The sequence below is a fragment of the Lygodium microphyllum genome, chromosome 24 (genome assembly GCF_053477565.2).
Source record: "Lygodium microphyllum isolate KBCC chromosome 24, Lygodium_microphyllum_v1.1.10, whole genome shotgun sequence".
In the NCBI taxonomy this organism is placed as follows: Eukaryota; Viridiplantae; Streptophyta; class Polypodiopsida; order Schizaeales; family Lygodiaceae; genus Lygodium; species Lygodium microphyllum.
Genome location: NC_141158.1, coordinates 132,627,196 through 132,650,248, shown reverse-complemented (window position 1 = coordinate 132,650,248; position 23,053 = coordinate 132,627,196).

Below are 23,053 nucleotides of genomic sequence, written 5' to 3'. Positions count from 1 at the left end.
GTTGACAAATGGCTTTGTGCATTGTGCTACTATGTTCTTTGTGCAAAGCTCCACAATATTGTGATTGTATTAATTGCCTATGGTAAGTTGATAACATATTTTTAAGTTTTATGTAATTAAAAGGTATATTTTTCCCTCTCTGATTCTGCATATAGAAAAGAAGCATCAAGGGAATGAAAGAAAAGTAGAGAGAAGTGCACAATAAGGTATTTTTCTTTTATCTTTTTTTGGAAAGGTATATTTTTTATATTATGTATTTTTAAATGTTTATTTAAAGTTTAGATTTAGTATTTAAATGTTGCTATGTGTAGGATTAACTATGTGCAAAAAGCATGATTACAACTTGTAGTAGAACTACATATAAAGGTGTATTTAATAGTGCACTTAAAGCGTAGTCAACCACACTATTAAATGCACATATAAACATTGCGTAAATCATAATATTTCTTTTTGCTCTATGCATGTACCATTTTTGTGCAAAGTTTTTTTAAAATTTTTAATTTCATTTTTTTGGGTTTGTATACAGATGGGCACACATGTCATTGTATATCTTATGGCACGGACAATAATCTTTTGCATTAGACTTGCTTGCATGTTCGGCAATGTCTTGCAAGTGAAGGTGGAGGATATAGACATGGAGCAAAATATTGCACTTACTTCATATACAACATCACAAGTAGATTCTAATCCTCCTCCACAACATTGGCTTCTCGAGGAGTAAGGTCCACATGTTGTAGTAAGCCATGCATATTGAGGATGCCTCTTACATAGTTTTAGATTTTATTATATCTTGTTTTTGTAAGCCATGCTAACTCTAGGTTGGAATATACCTCTATTTTCATATATTTTGTACAAACATTTTTGTAAGCAAAGCCAATTTTGACTTTGAAATAAATATTTTATAAATATATAACTCAATAACTTTTTCTAAGCCATATTATTAATTTTGAGTTTTATTATTACATTTTGTTTAACATGGTTGATATCAATATTGAAGGAAAAAAACTAGGGACCTGTTGATCGTAGCTCCAAATGCAATTCTACAACTAGCAACTCCTTGGTTCTTTTTTTCCATCAAGAATTAGTGCATTTGTATGTGCATGTAGAAGCGTAACGATAAGCATGCTTCAAAATCCATATTGACATGCATATAAGCATGGGTCGCTTGACACTTTACTACCTGTATATATGCAACTAAATGTTTTTTTTGGTAGTTCATCAAATTTGTATATTTGGTCATTTACTAGCCTAAATCCCTTGTCGTGAGAGTGCTTTGAAAGAGCAATCCTCATTCTAGATGGATGTTGATGCCCTCTTGTCTTACAAAATTTGCACCTTATGTTTATCATTTTGTTGAATTGTATGTTTCCCTCACAAAACTCTAAATTCTCTTGAGAAAAAAGGTTACATTGTTAAGTCAAACTTTATACCTCCATTAGATTTGTCCATAGAAGAATCCTTTGTATGATCCAAAGCACATGGAAGTACCACTCAAAGTCCCTAATCCTAGGGTTCATCAAGTAACTTACTGGTCCATAATAAAGGATAGGATAGGTAACTCCTCACTCATTCAAGTGATTAATCTTTCCCTAAGGCCTTTGATTTGTAGTTCACATATGCTAAGATTGAGCCTAAGCTATCCAAAGTCCATTTTGACAAAGCTTTGTGTTGGTGTGCAATATTAGAATGATGTATGGGTCCTTAGAAAGGATAAACACATTCTCAATAAGAGTTGGTATCCACTTTTAATCTCAATAAGATGGAAGTGGATTGGCTACATCAAGCAATACAAAAATACATGGATCAGCCCACCTCATTGAGTTGTACAACTTGGACATCCCCTAAAACACTTGATAAATCTTGAGGGCAAGTCATTATTGAAGACTAAGAAAAGTGGAGACTTTGGAGCAAAGCATAGTAGCTTATTTCTCTAAACCAATGGTAGCTTGGAAATCACAATTTCAAAGAGCTACATGGAGAGTGCGGAAGCATGTGATCTCTTTCAAAAGTGTAATGGCCTTTGCAAAAATCAACAGTGTTGTGGAAGAAACTATCCATGAAGATGGCAAGGAAGACAATATCTCCAAGTTTAAAGGGGGCCCTCGAGTTGCTCAATATGCTTGGGACAAAGGGAGTCCATACCTCATGTCTTTTGTTACTATTGTAGTGCCAAAGCATTGTGGGAGAAGGCCAAATAATGGTTCTTAGTAGTAGGCTTTAATGCTCAAGTAGCCATGAAAACAAGCTTATTTGGTGATAAAGATGCTTTAGACATTGAAACCCTAAAGTTATAGAAACATAGCTATTATGGCTATCAATTTGTTGAGCATATTAATGACCAGCTATTCTACATTCCTTGCCCTTTAGATTCAAGACGAAATTGTTGCTTTTGAAGTATCTAGACTTCAAATTGCTATTACACAGAAACTTTATTTGCACTAATCATTTGAGACTTCCCCTTTTCCATACATTCATTGCCCACACCTTGTGTGAAGGTGAGTGAGGCAACTCTTTAAAAAATGTTCTTTTTTCCATTGTTTCTATTTGAACCCCCTAACTCTTAAAAAAATGTTATTTTTTCCATGGCTACTATCTGAACCTTCCCTAACTTTCAATGACATAGAAAAAATAATTAATACATTGTTTTCTCATAGCTTTATGTATCTTTTCATGGCATTCCATGAAGGAAGTATGATCACACCGTTTTTGCACAATCAACAAGGTAAGAAAATTGTATTCATTGGCTTCTTCTTTAAAGATTTGCATATTGGATGCCCCTACACACAGTCAATCTTCTTTCTTTCACAAGATTTAGGTGTAGCTCATGGTGGTAAGAAAAATCTCTCTACTTCCAAAAGATTGGAAAATGAGTACTATAACAAAATGGAAGCATAGATTTGATCAATGGATGTGGATTTACATGTATCATAATCACACATGTACATGTTCAATATCATGGACAAAAGAAAATCTTAGGTGCATATGTGTGTGTGTGTGGAGAGAGAGAGAGAGAGAGAGAGAGAGAGAGAGAGAGAGAGAGAGAGAGAGAGAGAGAGAGAGAGAGAGAGAGAGAGAGAGAGAGAGAGAGAGAGAGAGAGAGAGAGAGAGAGAGAGAGAGAGAGAGAGAGAGAGAGAGAGAGAGAGAGAGAGAGAGAGAGAGAGAGAGAGAGAGAGAGAGAGAGAGAGAGAGAGAAGGTCTTATGAAAGTCATGGATTCATATGTACATGGAAATAATATGAGGAAGATGTGGGAAGAAGAGCCATGAGATATTCTCTATAGTGGATACCCTTTACGTTGGTGATCCTAGAAGTTTGGTGAGTTGCCATGACGTTATTCCTTTATTCTTGGATGTGGAGTGAGATGATGTGCTTTTTGAGTTTCTTTTTTCTCTTGTTGCTTATAAAGGATCTATGTTGTATGCCTATAGATGAGGTCAATCTTGTCGAGAATGCCCATGTTGTGTTTGATATAAAGAGAGAGACAAATGTTTATGTTGATGAGGTGTTCACTACCTTCTAGGATGATATTCTCCTTGAGAGATTTCTTATCCTCCTTAATGAGAAGATTGATGTTGTTTTCCTTGATGTGATGATCTATGCATGATGGATATTCATGACAATCATGATGCATCTTTGGTGGAGCACAATCTTATTTCTTCATGTTTGATGGTAAAGATGTAGGTGTTAGTGGCTATCAATTGGTTTCATAGTTCATTTCCTTTCTTGCCATTCTTTTCCCTTAAAGCTCTCACTTATTTGTCCATATGGATAGATAAAGATATTGAAGATATTTCTTATGTTTGACAATGCATTGAGGAGATGTAGTTGGAGTGCATGTGCGAAGAAAGCTTTTTTTGGCAACCCCCAATTTTGGTTCCACATAGCACACATTCTTCTTTTTGTTGCAACCACTGCTTTTATGATAAGCTTCCCTTCCATGACCACCACTAGCACCTCCTCCACCATTGGTATCTCCCCCTCCTCATCAATACCACTACTACTACCACCACCCATTTGTCTCTTTCTCTCCCCAATTCTCTCACTCACCAATTCTCCTCTCTCTCTATAAAGAGTGGAAAGAAAATATGTCAAAATTTTTCACAAAGAAAGAAGTAAAATAATGGCTACACTATCTTGCTATACAAGGGACAAGAGACTTATTTTTTTCATCATTGAGCAATAAACCAAGTCTCTTTCATCTTCACCTCTTTGCATAGCCTTTGTGACTACCTTCTCGTTCTCTTCCAGACAAGTGGTATCAAAGCTTCAGTCTTTGATCCATTTTCAACCATTTTCATATCCATTTCTCACTTACATCCTCTAATGGAAAGTGTGGTGAATGTCCAATGGAAGTGAGGGGGATACCCATCATAAATGTCCCAAGGTAGATAGATGTGTTGACTTTCAAATATGTGTAAGGGATAGTGTTAAAAGATGGCCTTCCCACTAAAGATGTACTAAGGTGCAGTGTGGCATTCACCTATGGGTATCTAACATGAGATGTTGATTTTACCAGAGATACATGCTTTGGCAATGATTAGCAATCCATCTATAGTTGGTTGACACCATATCTAGAACTATTCATTGGAGTTTTGGACAAGTGTGGTGGGATCTAGGTCAAAATGTAGGTCATCACCAACTTCCAAAGCAAATTTTAGAGGTACTTTGTCAAAAGGTGGCTTACAGGAGTTAGAAGGGATTTTAACTAGAGTTACTTTTTAGAGAGAGCTTCTTCTTCTTCATTCTTTCAAACTTTAATGGAACTTAAAGAAAGAAATCTCCATCTCCCTCTTTGATCTTCATCTATTATCAATATTGGACTTTTGAGGGGCGTTCTTAATATCACAAGGAGCATATTGAGCATCATTTTGCTTGTGGTTCATGCCATTATTAGGATCATCCATTCAACACATTTTTGCATTGATTTTAAGCCCTTAGCTTAGTACCTAATTTAATTACTTGGTTAATTTTGGGGTGCTTGACTACTTCCTATTGGCTATTTTGCTCTTTGACAAGCTCTCAAGGCAAGGATGGAGTATCATTCATCTCATTTTGGCATCTTTCTTAGAAAACTCTAATACAAAGTAGGCAGCCATAGCCTACTTCTTCAAGCTCTCAAACTTTCAATAAAAGCTTGTTCTATAGTTTCCTTGCTCAGTCTAATTCAAGATACTTGCATCAAGCTTAAAGATTGTGAAGATTTAAAGTTCTTGCAATCGAAATGGCTCATGGAGTAAAGCTTTGTGGCAATCACAGATTTCAGCCCTTTCCTTCATACAGAGGTATTATTTCTTCTTGAGGAGCATTGGAAGACAACTTGGGAGCTATTTTGAAGCTAGATAATTAAGAGATCAATGCATTGAAACTTTCAAGCTTCCAACTACTCTTTCAAGAGGTATTTCTTCACATTTGTCTTTTAAATCTCTCTAATCCAATTTCTTAAGCCAATATCCACTTGCTAAAAGAGAGATTAATTCAATAATGGCCTTGATTTTCAATTTTGCATTATTGAAATGGTTCATTACTAAAATTGTGGAATCCATAGAGCCATGTAGAGTGGCATTCACCTATATTTATGCTTCAATCAAATTCTATGTCTATGGATTGTTTAATTCATGATCTTTTATGCTTGTCTTATCGATAAATCCCAAGAATTTGCAAAGGAATAAGTTAGAAATTTAGTAAGTGGCTAATTTCTAAGGTAATCCCTCTTCCTAATCTCTTGAGTTTATCCATTTCTATGCACATCATCAAAGGTTGAGAACTTCTTTTCGATCAATGAATCTCATCCTTATCTTTTAGATTAGAATGCTATGCCTTACAAGTTAGAAATCTAGTGAGTCATTTTTTGTTGAGGTAATCTCTCTTCCTAATCTCTTGAGTTTATCCATTTTTATGCACATCAACAAAGGTTTAAAGCCTCTTTTTTTAATTGAATTTCATCCATGCCTTTTAGATTAGAATGCTATGCCATATTGAAATATCATTGAGGAAAAAGATGAATGTTGGAAAACATAGCAATATAAAAGAGAGATTATTGTCCCTTGCTCCTTGGGACTTTGAAGGGGTGCACAACGCGGCATGAGGTGGAATTTGCACACCCCTTAGTGATCTAGAGCCAAATGTAAAGAGACATGTCTGCCATTTTTAACCTTACACAAGTATCATCATTTGGAGGATTGAAGACAATGATTTACCTAAAGAAACATGTCACTTTCAAGCTTCTATAGAGATTCATAGGTCATTACAGGCAATACATAAGAAATTATAGGTATGGCAAGGTTTTATAGGACATTTATAGGTCATATGTAGGTATTGCATGATGTTTTTAAAGCTCCTACATGTGAAGTACAAATCCCACATCTTATTATTGATACCTATAGGTCTCACAATGTTTCCATAGGGTCTACATGCCTTAAATAAGGTATACATATGTTTTTACACTAAAATAGGGTTCCTACAAGGTGCAAATCTATTTTAGATAGTTATAGAGTTTTGTTTCCAAAATTTATGTTCTTATTCTAATAGGGAACTTGATAGCTCACTTTGGAGAGGGAATTATACCCTTCAATTTGAACCAAGAAGTTTAGTGTTTGGACATTAGAGTCAAAAGCTATAACCATTTAGTGGTAGCAGGTCTAGTGGACAATACTTGAAAATGCCAAGCAATATGGGTAAAAGTAAGGCAAACGAGGACCTATAGTAATAAATCAGAGGCTTAATGGTTGAGAATACTCAAGGGGATCATGAAGAAGATTCAAAAGGGTATGGGGCATATAATACCCTCAACGCAATCCTTTACAACCATGAATCATGTAATGTAGCTAGACATCATGAGATGGTGCCTAAGATCAATCACATAGTGGAGCAAATGGCCCTCTCAAGTACTCAAACAAAGGAAGTTATTGTTCACATGGCTCGTTCAATCAAGGAATCCTTAGATAGGCTTTGAGCTCAAATTTCTCAATTAGTAGCACTTCAATTGACTAATAGAGAAAGTAGAGATAAATTTGAAGAAGTAGCCCTTGAATATGAATCCTCAATAGGGAATTATTGGAAGAAAATGTATTCGTAACAATAGGTATGAAGTGGATGAGACTTCTCAAAGAAATGAAGGACCAATTGCAAGTACTCATGCCACTAATCCCCAGTGATTAAGAGGTTAGCTAGCACTATATGAAAAGTTTATCTTGCATTTGCAAGGAGTTTCTTCAATAACTTGAGTCCTAGTGGAAAGAAACATTGGATCATATGTAGGTCCTACTTCAATAGTGTAAGATGAATCTTAAGAAAGCCCAAGATCATATGAAGCTTTACATTGATGAGAAAGGGAAACCTATGGAGTTTCAAGAAGGAGAGTTTGTGCCTTTAAAGGTGCCCAAGTCATGACATTCTACCCTCAAAGATATCTCTAGCAACAAGTTGGTACAAAGGTTTTATGGGCCATATAGGATTGTAAAGCATGTGGGTGATTTGGCTTATTGCCTAGAACTCCCTTCCTCTATAAAGATTCACAATGTCTTTCATGTAAGTCAACTCAAGCCTATTACTGAGACTCAAGTGGATTATGTGGAAAAGCTACTACCCATTAATGAAGAAGGTATTGTTGAGTACATTCCTAAGGACTCATGGGATAGCATGAGAAAATTCTTAGATCTTGATCAATCTTGGAGTATTTGATCAAATAGTTTCTCCCTCTACTTCTCCTCTTTCTCTCTATCTCTCCCTCCCTCTCTCTCACTCTTCCTATCTCTTTCTCTATCTTCTTCTTCTCTCTCTCTCTCTCTCTCTCTCTCTAAATCTCTCTTTATATCTTTCTCAGTTCCTATCTTACTTCTTCTCTCTTTGTGCGTTTTTCTTTATCTTCTCTCTCTCTCTCTCTCTCTCATCTATCTCCTTTCTTCTCTATCTTCTTTCCCTCTTCTATTTTCTTCTCTTTCTCTACCTCTCTTTTTCTCTATCTTCTCCTTCTCTTCTCCCCTATCTCCTTCTTCTCTTCTTCTCCCTATATTCTCTCTCTCTCTCTCTCTCTCTCTCTCTCTCTCTCTCTCTCTCTCTCTCTCTCTCTCTCTCTCTCTCTCAGCATGGTATGATGGAGTCTATATCTTGAAGAAGCTTCGTGGATGCTAGTATCTATTTTGGAGGAGTTCGCATATCTTTGAGATGCTATTTTAGTTGAAGATTAGTTGAATTTGGCCCTTATTTTATTATACCAGATAGTCCCCAAATAGCAATTTGTTTTAGAATAGCAAAATGAAACTTAAATCAATTGAAATTACATGGAATGAGAGTCATTTTAACATATTATACACTTGATTTGGAGCAACCTATAGAAAGTTATTCCAAATTTAGTATAGTAGGGTTTGTAATAAATAGCAAGCTCCCTACTACTTGTAAGTGTACTTTCCAAAAGATTCAAGCTTTCTAACTCGAGACTTTTTAGATGTTGTACATATGAGAGGATCACTCTTAAATATTTAATTCCAATCAAATTCTTTTAAATTATTTAAGATTTTTTATACCATTCTAATGTTGAAACAAAGTAGGACTTTGTCATCTCCACCATTGAAGTCATTGTAACAAGTCCCTTCATTGTTTTTTGGGGCAAAAGCCTTTGGGTGGTGGATCCCCAAGAGGAACACCAAGAAAAGGGGGCGGCTACTGCAAGAAAATCTATCTTGTATCATCAACAAACATATTTTTCATATTTTATGTGTCCACAACAAAGAAAAGAACACCAGGAATAAGAAACCTTCACGCAACTTCATAGAAACAATTCTCCCACGGCTTTAGATGCAGTTTTATTCCCAACAACTTGAGAAGTTTTGGTAGTGTTTCTAGTAGTTGTGGTCTTTCCTTCGGTTCTAGGAGGATTCATGCTGAGTGTTTCTCTCTTGTTTTCATGTGCCTTGAGTAGCTCATTAAGAACTCTCTGGTTGTCCTCTCTAGGCATTTGATCCGACTTTGAGACAAGCTTCTTACCCTTCTCTAGAGAAGAGACAAGGTCCCTTTGCTGAAAGCAGTGACTATCTCCACGTCTGGTAAGCTTAGGTGTATACGATGTGCTTCGTAGTCCACAATGGATGTGGTTGCACACTTGAAAGGTCTTCTAATAATTACTTTTGAACCAAATTGATTATGTTCTTCATATTCTTCATAGAACTCACCAAGATACCACAAAGAAACAGGGGAATACACCAATTTGAATGGAAATCATCACATAATATTCTTCTTCAAAAATTCCATAGCTTTCTCTCACAATCTCACTCATAGATACATTGTTTTACATAAATTGGGCTATCTCTCACTTTCTCTCTCTCTCTCTCTCTCTCTCTCTCTCTCATACAAGCTCTCTCTCAATAGTATAATGAGATAATTAAGAATAATAATCCATAACCCCTCTTTGGTCATGGATACCCCTCCCAAGAGGTATGTCTAATATGAAAGGTCACCAAGACCACTATAGTGTCCCTTCAGAGCTCACTACTATCACTATCACTTTAGTTTTTACTTCAAGTCTTCAACAGCTACTTCTTCCACTTCTTTGAGCTATTTTGAACTTATATTCATATCTTCCCAAGATTGAAAAACCTCCCCAAGCTATACATGCATCCATCATCACACTTTCAGAGGCATACATAACATAATATAGCAAAGACATAGGCTATACAAAAGCTCAACAGAGGGTTTACAATACCATACAAAAGGTCATCAGAAAGCCTTGAGCACACTTAAATAATTCAACCCCATCAAGAATCAATCAATAAGCTTCCAGACACTATCAAACTTCATCGATAATCATTCTAACCCCTCATAAAGAAGAAAAACATAGCAAAAAATAAGGTCAATAGACTCAAATAGAACCAAACAGACACTATCAAGATATCAATAGAACATGTCAGAACATCATATCTCCACTATAAACCATCACAAGCTTCCAAAACATAATTAACCTCATCCAAAACACTCCTAAACACTTCCAAAACAACTAAAAACCATACAAAATCCACAAAAAATCAACCATTTAGCCCACAAAAACAACAAAAATTTACCAAAAATCAAGTCTTTTGTGACCCTCAACATATCCCCACACTTAATGAAGGAATGTCCTGGCGACCTAGGAAAAAGAAGAATATAAGTTCAAAATATAGCTCATCTCTATCTGCTTTAGCATCTTCAAGAAACACCATCCAAACACGACCCCAACTCATAACCTGTAGCTAATAAAGAATTGCAATGAAAGGAAAACATCTTTATCCATCATCTTAACTTTGAAAGATAAAAACATGACAGACTTTTAAAGGATATAAGAGGTTTTGCATCTTTGCATCTTGAGCTATCCATTTAGCATCATCACCACTATGAATCTTCAAAAAGATAGCTTCATGAATAGTTTGAATCTCTAACCACCATAACCCCATTATAGAACAAAATAACCATCACACACACACACACACACACACACACCATCACACACACACACACACACACACACACACTCTCTCTCTCTCTCTCTCTCTCTCTCCCTCCCTCCCTCTCTCTCTCTCTCTCTCTCTCTCTCTCTCTCTCTCTCTCTCTCTCTCTCTCTCTTAACACAAAACAATCATCTGAACGGCACCTCTAAAAGAGAGATATCATTATGAATCATCAAAAATTACATTCATGGGTATCAATGAAGATGATCCCTCTTGAAGGCTTGGTGATTATGGAAGCGATCCATCGATTCGTTTATAAAAGTTTTGAAAGGATTTTGGAAAAATTGCAAATAACACATCCTCTCCACCAAGACAAGATATTTGCTAGGCAAACAAAGAGCATGAAAGTATAGAATATCTAGTTGTTGAGATTCAATAGTCACATTCACATTCATGCATAGCTTTGGTATCAACTTCTAATCATTATGCAAATGCCTAAGCATATGTGCCAGATACCAAGCAAAGTGAGCAGTCAATCTCACTGAAGGATCTAAAGACTATGAATGTTGCTGAGAAAAATAAAGATTATTATGAAAAGCTTGGCTAGCAGTCATTCGTTCTCATGGAATCAATGGCCAATTGATTTGGGGTCCGATAAGTGAATCTCATGCACTCCATCCTCGTCTTCTAGGAATCTTTTGATCAAAGCCTGCATAGACACTAACCAACTAAGGGGGATGAGGAATAGAAGTGGTAGGAGAGGAAAGAGGAACTAGTGAAAGAGGATGAAGGGATGGATAAGCAAAATCATAAAGGAAGAATGAGCTAAAGAGTTATTAGCTAAGAACTTAGGAGAATTTATAAAAAATAATGTTAATAAATAGGCCGAAAAAGTGGAAGGAATATTTATAGGGAAGGACAAGACGGAGGAGGGGAAAATACTCGACCCTCAATAAAAGAACACTCAGATAAAATAGGAATGTGAGGAGCACCTTGGGTTTGAAAAAGAGGAGGTAAAATAACTGGTGAGTTAGATTTATAAAGGGAAAGATAAGCATTATATCTAAGGGCCATCTTGCTGATAACAAGATAAGCTAGGAACTGATGGACCCAAGATGGATCGTAAGCATCAAAGAAAGATGAATTGAAAGGAGGTTGTTTTGAAAGGTGGGCTAAGAGGTCCCGCCCTCAGTTGGCTAATGTTCTACACATGAATAGAGGCTTTGTTTTGTCGTTGATTCAGGATCATAAAGTCAATCATTGTATGCCAAGAGGTTTTAGGGCAATTAGCCACTTTAGAAGAATAGGTCTAGAACATTTGATCAATTTGCAACTCCAAATATCTAACATACAATGTAGCTTGTAATACCACATCCCCTACATACCAAGCCAAATCTTCATCATCTAGTATTAACAAATCACCTCTCAAGTACATATAAGACATAACCATAGTGTCTGCTAGTCATAGAGTCCTTAAAAACCATTCTAGCCACTTTAGTCAATAAATTAGCAGACCAAGCTCCATTCCAACCATCCTTTGGAAGAGGGAAATCCATAGTTGAAAGCTTAATATAAAATGCTTGCTTGTGTTGGTCTAGAACATTTGATCAATTTGCAACTCCAAATATTTGACATACAATGTAGCTTGTGATACCACATCCCCTACATACGAAGCCAAATCTTCATCATCTAGAATTAACAAATCACCTCTCAAGTACATATAAGACATTAGCATAGTGTCTGTAGTCACAAAGTCTTCAAAAACCATTCTAGTCGCTTTAGTCAATGAATCAGTAAACCAAGCTCCACTCCAACCATCCTCTGGAAGAGGGAAATCCATCCTTGAAAGCTTAATATAGAATGCAAGCTTGTGTTGTTGATAATGAACAAAGAAAGAGTGTTCTGAAGGAACAAACTTCTAAAACTTCTCAAATGAAGACCACAATAAATCCATTTTAGGCTGAAGTCTTTCCACCTTGGCTTGGAATAAGGGGCATAGGGTAGCATTCCTTTGAAGAACCACAAAATCCAGAGGGGATAAGGAAGGAACTCGCTGTAGAGTAGGACTCTACAAAAGTAGAACGGAACTGAACTAGTTGTTCCTTAAGTTCTTGAATCTGAGTGTTGCTCTATTCTAGGATGGTATTAGATGATTTAAGCTCTTCTGTCTAGGTAGCTATCAAAGCTTGAAGTTCTTGAGACTCCTACAACAATCTATCTCCCTCCTTAGTCATAGTAACCACTTGGGATTTAGTGTCAGCCAACAACTGAGTTTGCAAAACTAAAAATCTCCACTTTTTGGGGATCAATAATCTTAGTTTGCTACTCCATCTAGGTACAAAGATAAAAAAATCTTTCTTGAGCAGAAGATAGCTTATTATTTTCTTTATTCAACTCTTCTTTGGTCTACTAAACTTCTTCATAACAAGAAGAATAAAGCTACTAGTGTAGTGGGAGCTCATGCTCAACTACCAAGACCCACGAATCTCTTATTGCTTCAAGCATTTCAAGCGAGCACAAATGGCTATCTCTCACATAGCTGAGGCATATTTGATCCTATGGGGGTGTAGAGAGCTTACCTTCATGCCCAAATGAGTGGCCTCCTCCTCCCACAAGCAAATCGGTAGCTCCACGATTTGAGATGTGAATTCAAACTACCTCAAGCCTCCTCCTTCGAGCTCCATCCTCCATAGCCATGCACAAGAAGAAGAAGAAGAAGAAGAAGAAGAAGAAGAAGAAGAAGAAGAAGAAGAAGAAGAGAGGAGATGGTGGAGAGCTTCTTCTCCAAGATCCCTCACCCTCACACACACACTCCCTCACTCCCTCACACTTCCTCTCTCAAGCATACACAAGCAAAGCAAGAAAGAGAGAAGAATAGAAGAAAAAGAGGCTACTTTTGCCACCCACCAAAGAATGAACTCCGCATTTACTTTTTAGGTTTATATACAAGCCCTCAATCCCTTGGGCACCCTCCCCTTTTTTACAAGCATCTTGCCAAGGTCCTCTTTCCCTATTCCCTTCTAGTTGCCTTATCCCTTCACTTATATCCATTTAGACTTTACAACTTGCACAGGAGGGAGCCTGTCACTCTTATAAAATGAATTACATTGCGTCCTATGATTTCCTTGCGAAAGCTCTAAGAGGCTCTCCTTCATCCTTGAGAGAGCATCTTTCATCCTTGAGAGAGAATCTTGCTAGAATGTTTGGTGCTTTCCTTCATCCTTGAGAGCACCTTGCTAGAATATTTGGTGCTTTCCTTCATCCTTGAGAGTACCTTTCTACAATCTTCGGTGCTCTCCCACATGCTTTCTAAGCTTTCCTTCTCCTCCACTTTTCTTGCCCTTGGGCAGAATGAGCTTCTTCATTCACTTTTTGACCGGGCTTCCTTGGTCTTCCTCTGCTTCTTTTTGGTTGCATGGTTAGTGTTCTTGACATGTCTTGTAACATTACCCCCTCTTAGATGAGTGCTAGTCCCATGGCACTTGCGGGATTGAGTTGATGAAGATTCGGTGATTTGACAGGCGGTCGTGTGAGTTGATGATGATGGGGCATCTGAAGTTGGTGGCTTACATTGTTTAGAGTTACTTTGTAAAGAAAAGAAGGTGCACTGCCTGGGGGTGTGTCTACCTTACCGTGTGGTGCATTGTGCTCGTGCTAGTGGAATTGGGAGTTGGGTCATTCCACACTTGAGGACCCAATTTTTGCCTAAGGGGGTGCGGTGAGTGTGGCTTAGGGAGACAGGTTTAACCATAGGCGAGGGTGACCTCCCTAGGTATGTCCTATCCTTGCTAATGTGTCCTAAGCATGATGTGGGAAATCAAAATGGGCTACGGGGTTAGGAACAGAGTTGGCCGACTGAAGCCACTAGAGATTCCTAATTTGAGGATCCCTAGGTTCAGAGGCTATGGCCTACATGCAACGAGATCATTCAATTGCTTCCTCTGTGATTTCCTTCTAGAGATCTCTTATTCTTTCTCTTTCTTTTTTTCTTTTCTTTGTCTTTTCTCTTATTTTACTTTTTTCTCTTCTTCTTCTTCTTCTTAAAAAAAAAATAATTGATGAAAATCTAGTCTTTGACTCATCAGAGTCATGAGAGGGAGAGGTTGGAGGCTTACTGGATTTGCTAATAAGCCATCTACTTTGAATATATCCTTTTAGGCCTATTCGAGTGTTAAGAGGAGTGGTGGATAGAAAGAAATGGTTGCAACTAGTGAAACAACCATAGCTGCCAGTCTTTTTGTTCCTGTCACCGGGGTCCCTCCACTTCCACCTTGAACTATTTCTTTGTTAACCAGAAACTACACCCAGGCCACAAGGTTAATGGCATCCACCATGGTAGAAGAGGCTTGGGTGGGTGCAGAGACTGGGTGGTGGGCACTAGGACAAGTGGGATGGGGTTAATTAGACCCTTACCCTTGGCCCCTTGGCTACTTGGGGTGGCATGCTTTTGGGTGCGTGGGAGCTTGTGCTTGGGCGTTCTTCTTCGTGAGGGCTCATAGCGGCCAGCTCCTTCCCTTGAAGGTTACTCCACTGAGAGACCGATGACCAAGGCTATGTCTTCTTCTTCCTTCCTCCTTAACTCCTCGGCCTCTTGCTCTACTTTCCTCCTGCTCTCCTCTTCAGCTTCCCAGATTTCTCTTTTATTCTTTTCACCTCCTCCTTTTCTCTTCTCTTTCTTCTTTCTTTGGCACTTTTAGACTCACTTTGGACTCTTGGTAGATCTGCTTTTTCTTTCTTCTTGCTCTCTTCTTTGGCCCTTTTTTCTCTGACTTCTTGGCCCCTCCTCGACGAGATTGTGCTTCCCACTTCCCTTCTTTGTCACTCACTGTTCTCTTGCTGGATTACTTCTGTTCTAGTGAGGAGGGGACTTGTCTAGCATTTCACCGACATTCTTATCTTCTTGCACTTCCCCCAAGGCCTCTCTGATGATGGCTGTCAAGACCCCTCCAATCCCAATATTAGAGGCCTTCAACGATGACTTCTTCCTAGCTTTTGAGGTCGGGGATTCTCCCCTCGCGGGTCTTTCACTTGTGGCCAATGCTTTCGCTGATGTTTCTATCTCGTCTTCCGCACGAAGTTGTTCAGGTTCACCTCATTGAAGGACTTGGCAGCGATGCTTTCCAATATTGGCACATTGATTCTGCTCATCAATGCGTTGTACCTTTGGTTAGAGAACATGCATGCACCATTTTGGCCTATAGTTATACTTCAGGGTTGGGGATGTCAGCTAAGCTGATGCCATCTTTGGTGTGGACCATCACTTTGTCCATTCCCAACATGTTGTGCACATCCCTTTTTGACCGTCTTTCAACTTTGTAGGGTAGGCCCAATGCTCTCTACATCAACTCGTGACTTAGCTCAATTTCCACATGGTGGGTTTCGTTCTCTTGACACATCGTGATGGTGCCGTGGTTCCTGTTGAAACTCCAAAGGAATTTCATGCATTTCTCGTAGTCCATGGTTGGCCCACCTTCTCCACATACTTCTGTAGCTTACACTGCTTCATGATTTACTTGATGGTGAGCTCCTCCATGACCATGTCTTCCAAATCAGGATGTGCTTGAATTTGAATTGGTTGTAGGCCCTTATCTCCACAGAGAGGCCATACTTTACTTGCTCTTCCTTTGAGAATGGTAGCTTGCTGGTTTTCTCTTGTCCTGCCATTGTAGGTGTTTGTCATGAAGCCATAGCCCACCATCACTATTCTTCAGATAATTTTTGCGGGGAGAGACACATAGGAGATGGAAGAAATGCTTACAAGAACTGAAATGCTTAATTATAGAAAGAGAGATTTTCTTTAAACAGTCCATGCATTTCACAAACATTTTTGACACTTTTACTCAATCATGAGTTGATTTTTACACATTCTTTTCCATTTTTGAACATTGATTGAAGTTTTAGGGTTTGTTTTTATGTTCCACACCTTTTATGTTCCATTATGTTTCATACCATTCACACCTACACCCTCCCTCATAGTAGAGATGAGGGAGGGTGTTTCATACCATTCACACCTACACCCTTCCTCATAGTAGAGATGAGAAGGATCCTTCCTAGGATTAGAGGTTGAAGGGTGGAGACCATTCAACACATGCTCACTGTGTTTCACCTTCACATGAGCCAAGCGTAGAAGTTTGGGTTGTACTCCATTTGAGCATAATGGTCCATGTTGACAGGTCAAATGCTTATGTGGGTGAGGTAAGTGAGGACATCCGTGAGGAAATCATTGGAGTCCCCATTTGGATGGCAATGTATAGCTCCTCCTTGGTCAACATGCGATCTAAGTAGGGGTGAGCCATGATGTGCACTTCAAGGGGCTGATTGAGGATGGTGGTCAACACCCTATAGGAGGTTGGGGCTATATAAGTTGGGCCGTATTCCAAGTTCTTGATTGCACATCTCTGCTCAGCATTGGTCATGATTTGGTAGCCTTCTTGCTCCCATTGGAGTCAGAGAGAATACCATTATCGCAAGAAAGAGGAGTCATTAGCAGCCAGCTATTTCAGCTTTGCAAAGGGCCATGCCCTTGTGGTGTAAGACGTAATGAGGCGTCACTTGCATGGGGAGCCTCAATGAATACAAATTCCAATTCTTCCCATGAGCAAGGCAGCGTGCATACCTCTGTTGCTAAAGGCTCGTCTAAGAGACCTAAATGGTCATAGCTTTTAGCAAGTGTGGTAAATGTGGCATCCAAACGCTGAAGGTAACCAACCAAGTCATCCCTTGTATTTTTAGCTAAATTTGCGGCTAAGGCAAGGATTGATCATCATTCATAAGAAGGTTTAAGGCTTGTTGGGGATTGGGGTTTGATTGGACTGACGTTTGCGGTTGTGGCTACTCTAGAGTGTGTGGTTTGGCCTCTCATGCGCTAGGCTTGGTTTGGGATTCTGACTTTGTGCTGCCAAATGTTTGTGAGGTTTGAGTAGTACTAACAATGCTGGGTTGAGTTGACTTGGAGTCAGCAAGATACAATTTTGGTTGATAGACTCGTTGAGGTGTTGCAGGGTCAATGGTGTTGGGATCTAGGGGCTTTGCAACTTGAGCTTTTTGTGGTTTTAGCACTTAATCTGTCTTGCGGCTCTGTATAGTCGGGCTTGAGGGTGGCATTCGAATAGAGCTGCTAGCCTCTTATAAAGCATTCTAGCTTGATCAGGTGGTCACTCCATGCCTACTTTCTGTCCGCCCTCTCTTGGGTGGCTACTCTCAAGCTTGAGACAAAGAACTCTACAGGTAGAATGACTTTAGTCTCGTAGGTTAACTTGAAGGGAGTCTATCCTAGCTGTTTTATAGGCTCTTCGATAAGCCCATAAGGCTGCCATCAGTATGTTGTCCCAGTTCACTGTGCAAAGCAACAGAGACCACTTTGGTCAAGACGTTCACTAAGTTCTTATTAGTAGACTCAGCTTGGCCATTCACTTGAGGGTAGTAGCATGAGGATTTTCAATGGATGATTAGAAAAGTCGACATGAGATGAGTGATCACTTCATTAATGAAGGGTGTGCCTTGATCATTAACTAGTTCAATGGGGTAGCCAATCGTGAGATCACCTGCTCCCAAAGGAACTTAGTGGTGGTTATAGCATCATTTTTCCTTGTGGCTTGCGCTTCTGCCCACTTTGTGAGATAGTCTATAGCAATGATGATATACTTGGCTTGTGCGAGTACTGTGCCGCAAGACTAATTGGCCCAATAAAGTCAATTCCCCACTTCTTGAATGGTTGTCTTGGAATGATTGGACTTAGCTCCATTTTGTCCTTGTGAATGGGTACCTTGGTTCGTTGGCACCCATTGTAGTGCTTTACAAATTTTACTGCATCTCAAAAAAGAATAGGCCACCATAGTTGAGACTGCAGCACCTTGCGAGCTGTTGTGTCTTCACTGAAGTACCCTCCCACAATTCCATGGTGTGCTTCTACAAGTGCATCATGCATCTCATGTTGGCATACGCATCTACGTAGCAAGCCGTCATGCCCTAACCTATAGAGTTGTCCTATTATCAACTGATAGGGTTGTATTTTAAGGATGAGTCGCCCAAGTTGGGCCTTCTCGATGGGTCTTTCAGGTAGTCCGTGCTCAAGCACTTGGACTATGTCATTTTCCACCTTGTGAGGCATCAAGTCAGCTCTAAACAAGTCCCTTTTGTTGGATAGGTTAAATAGGTGCACGTCTTATCCAACCACTTCTCCTGTGGGTATGCGAGACATATGGTCAGCCATGTTGCATAGGTTAAATAGGTGTGCGTCTGGCAAGTTGTCTGTGATGCCTTGTCCAATGGCTTCTCCTATGGGTATATGAGAGATATGGTCAGCCATGTAGTGCTGCTTTCCTTTGCGTACAACCACAAAGAAGTCAAACTCGAGAAGCAGAAGTAACCATCAAGCAATACATCTCATAGCATAGGATTTGTTAACAAGATAAAGCAAGGCTTGATGATCAACAAAGAAAACAAAAGGTGTGGCCAAAAGGTAATGTCAAATTTTCTTTATAGCAAACACCATGGCTAACCCCTCCCTCTTTGTGGTGGAGTAGTTCATCTCAATATTCGTGAGTTCTCTACTAGTAAAGCTCACTGGATAATCTAAATTACCCAACTAGCACAACACAGCTCACATGGCAGACTTTGAGGCGCTAATGTGAATGTGGAAGGTTATGGTCTAGTCTGGGGCTTGTAAGATTGGTAATTTGGTTAGTGCCTTCTTCAACTCTTCGTATGCACATTGGCATTCCTTGGTCCATTCAAATATCACCAACAATTTGTATAGAGGCCTAGAGATTAATGCATAGTATAACACAAATGGTCGATAGTACCCTTGTAATCGGTTGGCGGTGGAAGATCGACGATAATCATAACTTTCGAGAAGTCAGTGGAAATGCCATTCATTGACACCACATGCCCTAGGACGCATCCATGCTTTACCTAGAACTGGCACTTCAAGGGGTTCAATGAGAGATGACTAGATCTTTCAAAGACTGCTCAGAGCTTACCTAAGTGTGCCTTCCAATTAGAGTGGACACATAGATCATCAACAAATACCTCTAACTCTCACCTCATCATGTCTTTGAAAATGGCACACATGAGCCTTTGAAATGTGACTAGTGCATTCATCAACCTGAAGGGCATGACTACGTAGCGAAGATGCCCCACTCGGTAGTGAATGCAATCTTGTGCCTATCATCTAGATGCACTTGCACTTGATTGTATTTGGAGAAGCCATCCAAGAAACTTCAGGCCTCTTTACCATCCCACCCTCTCGACCATATGCTCAGTGTATGGCAATGGATAATTGTCTCTCTTCGTGGCAGTGTTGACTTTCTTGTAATTGACGTGCACACTCTGATTTTTCCATTCTTCATTACAATCACTATGGGTGATACCTAGTTTGTGTGCTCAATTTCATAAATGAGTCCTGCTCTTAGTAGCTTATTGATTTTCTTCTGGACAGTGTGAGTATGTTTAGGATTCATTGGATACGGTCACTGCTTGGTTGGCATTGCATTGGGTGTCATCGGGATGTTATGAGTCATTACACTTCGATCTACCCCCTTCATCTCATTAAGGGACCAAGCGAATGCATCTATGCACTCTTGTAAGAGAGCAACAATAGTGGCCTCCTATTCCTTGGTCAAGTCGTTGGCCAGAGGCTGCATCTAGGTTACTAGGCCTTGGCAATGATATACTGGCTTGCTTCATTTGTGCGTGGGTCATAACATGCAACATGATGTGTGTGGCCTCCCCATCGAGTGTCTCAATGCCAAATAGTCCCAATGGAACTGATGGTACCATTGTGGAACTAGAGGATGGTCTCCGCCTAGGGTAATTTGCAAAAAGGTGGGTAATTCCACACTCAGTGCATCTAAGATCAGCCTTGTTTTGATTGACTTGCTCCCTCTTAGGGCAACTCAAAGAGATGTGTCCTAGGTGACCACAAGTCCAACAAGAAATAGGCTCTTGGGTCTGCCCTCCTAAGCCTATGCCTTTGCCTCTCCTAATACCATCACTGGCATTGGTCGATAATCCATGAGAACTGGATTGCCCTCTTCATCGTACGAGACGTAGGGGTTCACGTAAGACTCCTCATCGTTTAGTTCCTCCATGTAGTGGATTGGAGCGTCGTTCTCACTTGATGGGTTATGTAAGGTTCATGTGGCCTAGGTATGCTTGTAGGATTGATCTCTGTCCTAGGGATGGATGGGTTTGCATCATTAGGTGCCAGAAGGGTCAATCGAGCTCCTCTCCCAAAGAAATTCGGAGGCCTATTCCCTAGGTAAGGCTGGTTATAAGGCTGTGAGTATGGGAGTCTACACGGCAATCTATAGTGCATGGCATTGTGGCCGACCCTTTTGCGATTGGTGCAAGGTTGGGACCCAGGGTCTTGATGCTCAGCTGAAAGGTGGTTTCTGCCACAATACATGCATTGTACATATGATCACGCAGGTCTCCTCATCATTTCTTGTAGTCTGGCTAGCTCCATTTTCATCTCTACTAGCTCCGGGCTTGGGTCAGCACCCTTCCCTTTATCTTGGCTGCTTGGGACTTCGCTAGATGTCATTGCCCTTTTTGGGGTTCTAGAATTGGCTTCATCTCAATTTGAGCTCCTTGAGCTTTTCTCCTTAAGCTGGTTGTCCACTCGTATGGCCTCTTCAAAGACACTAGCAAGTGCATCTCTCTGCAAGCTTGAGTTGCCTGCCAAGGCCTTGTAGAGTTCCTCACAATGTATTATGTTGATGAACATTGCAGACACCGCTCTCTCAGTGGATCATTCGTTAGTGGGGATTCTCTTATAGAGACTTCACACATGAGTAATGTAGTCCATGATGTCCTCTTTGTCCCCCTACTTGACATTCATCAACTGCACTATAAGATTATTTGAGTACTCGGCCTTTGAGAAAATCTTAATAAAGAGACTATTGAGGTCCTTGAAATTATTGCGCTCTGCAACGTCTAAGCTTATGTACCATATCCTAACCTTATCACCCAAGCATAGGCCGAAAACTTTTGAGCGCGTTGAGTAAGATTTGTGAGGCCGTTAGCCTCTCGCAGACTTGGTCGAACTGCTCTACGAAATTGTAGGGCTCGTATTTGTCTGGCTTTTTTGCCAATGCAGGGATCCTCGACTAGCTCTTAGAGCATTGGGTAACTCCTAATCTTGCAAACAACGATGTTGCTAGTGCTACTACGCTTTGTTCTGCCGATGTCGTGTTGTCTATTAATCGCTTTGTGAGAAGCTCGCTTATCATCAAGTCCATCTCTAGCGCCTTCCTCTTTGCGTTTGATTATGTTTAGTTTCTATTTGCTAGGGCTAGAGTTGGACTTTACGCATTTCAATGTTCTATCGCAATCGCCTAGTTTGTTGTGCTAGTTGTTTGCCACTATAGTTTGCAACGCTTTCTGCACTAGTTTTCTTTCCTTGGAGATTTGCTATGATGTCTTCTGACGGTCTACCATGGTGGTCTAGCCTGGTTTGTGTGTTGTATTTGTTCACCATCCGCCGCTGGATTTCGATCGGGAAATCTCCTAGGTCAAGCTCTTCGTTTTCACGGTTTATACTGGGTTTTGCTATATCTGCGGTCTCCTACTCCACTAAATTATTGATGAGGTTGATCAAGTTAGGCTGCTTGCACTCCTAATAGTGTTGCTCCTTCGATGCGTCTAGCCTTCTGTGTTGTGTTTGTCACTTGGTCCTACCAATTGGGGGTGCTTGATCACTCGTCGTCTAGGTTTGAGGATTGTCTCCTATAGGTGGGTTCATTTTGTTCATTAAGTCTAAGTGTGTTTCTTTTTATTTATAGACAATCCTCAATTTATGTTCATTTAGTGTGTGCGTAGTACTCTTTTCTGTGCACTATGAAAAATCAGACTTTCAGTTTTTCCAAGTGCACTTCAAGTGTTGAAAACAATGTGGGTGCGAACACAAGATAATGAATGCTGCTTCTGCACTTCGGTCTAAGTTCTTGGTTGAATAGGGCTTTATACTTAGTCATTGGCCACTCTCTCTAGTCTCTAAGGTCTTTGCTACGCTACTTAGCTCAATCAAGGTCAAATGGGGGTCTGCAAGTCAGGTCACGGCTCTAAAAGGGGCTAAAAGCTGACATGGCTATCAGCAGTTGTGTCTAGCTGTCTAGATGTGATTTCTGGGATCAATTGCACCTGTAAGGCTTTTGGAGGATTCCCCTGTTATGGGAGGTGTCCTGATTCACTTGGTATGTGCTAGATTTGTCAAATTTTTTGTTAGAATTTTGGTCAGATTCTGCAATGTCCTATTTTGTAGTGTTTGATCCCAAGAATCAGACGTCTAATTTTCGTGCATTCGATTCAAACTAGTCTGATTCTGGCATCCAAACAACGTCTGATTGGATAGAATCGGACATCCCATTGCCTGATTCTAGAATCTAACAAACAATGTTTGATCGGAGAGGTTGAGAAAAACTATCCTATTCTAGGAATCAAACCCTATGAGCCGTGTCTGATTCTGGCGATATGCAAACAGCAATGACAAGAAATCGACTTGTGGTGATGATTTTGGTCACATCAACACGTAGGGTGCTCCAAAATGCAAGAATGGATACATAGGGAGGGTTCTATGTACTTGATACACGTGCAAAAAACTCCTATGGAAGCCGATCAATTCGCTCAAAGTACAA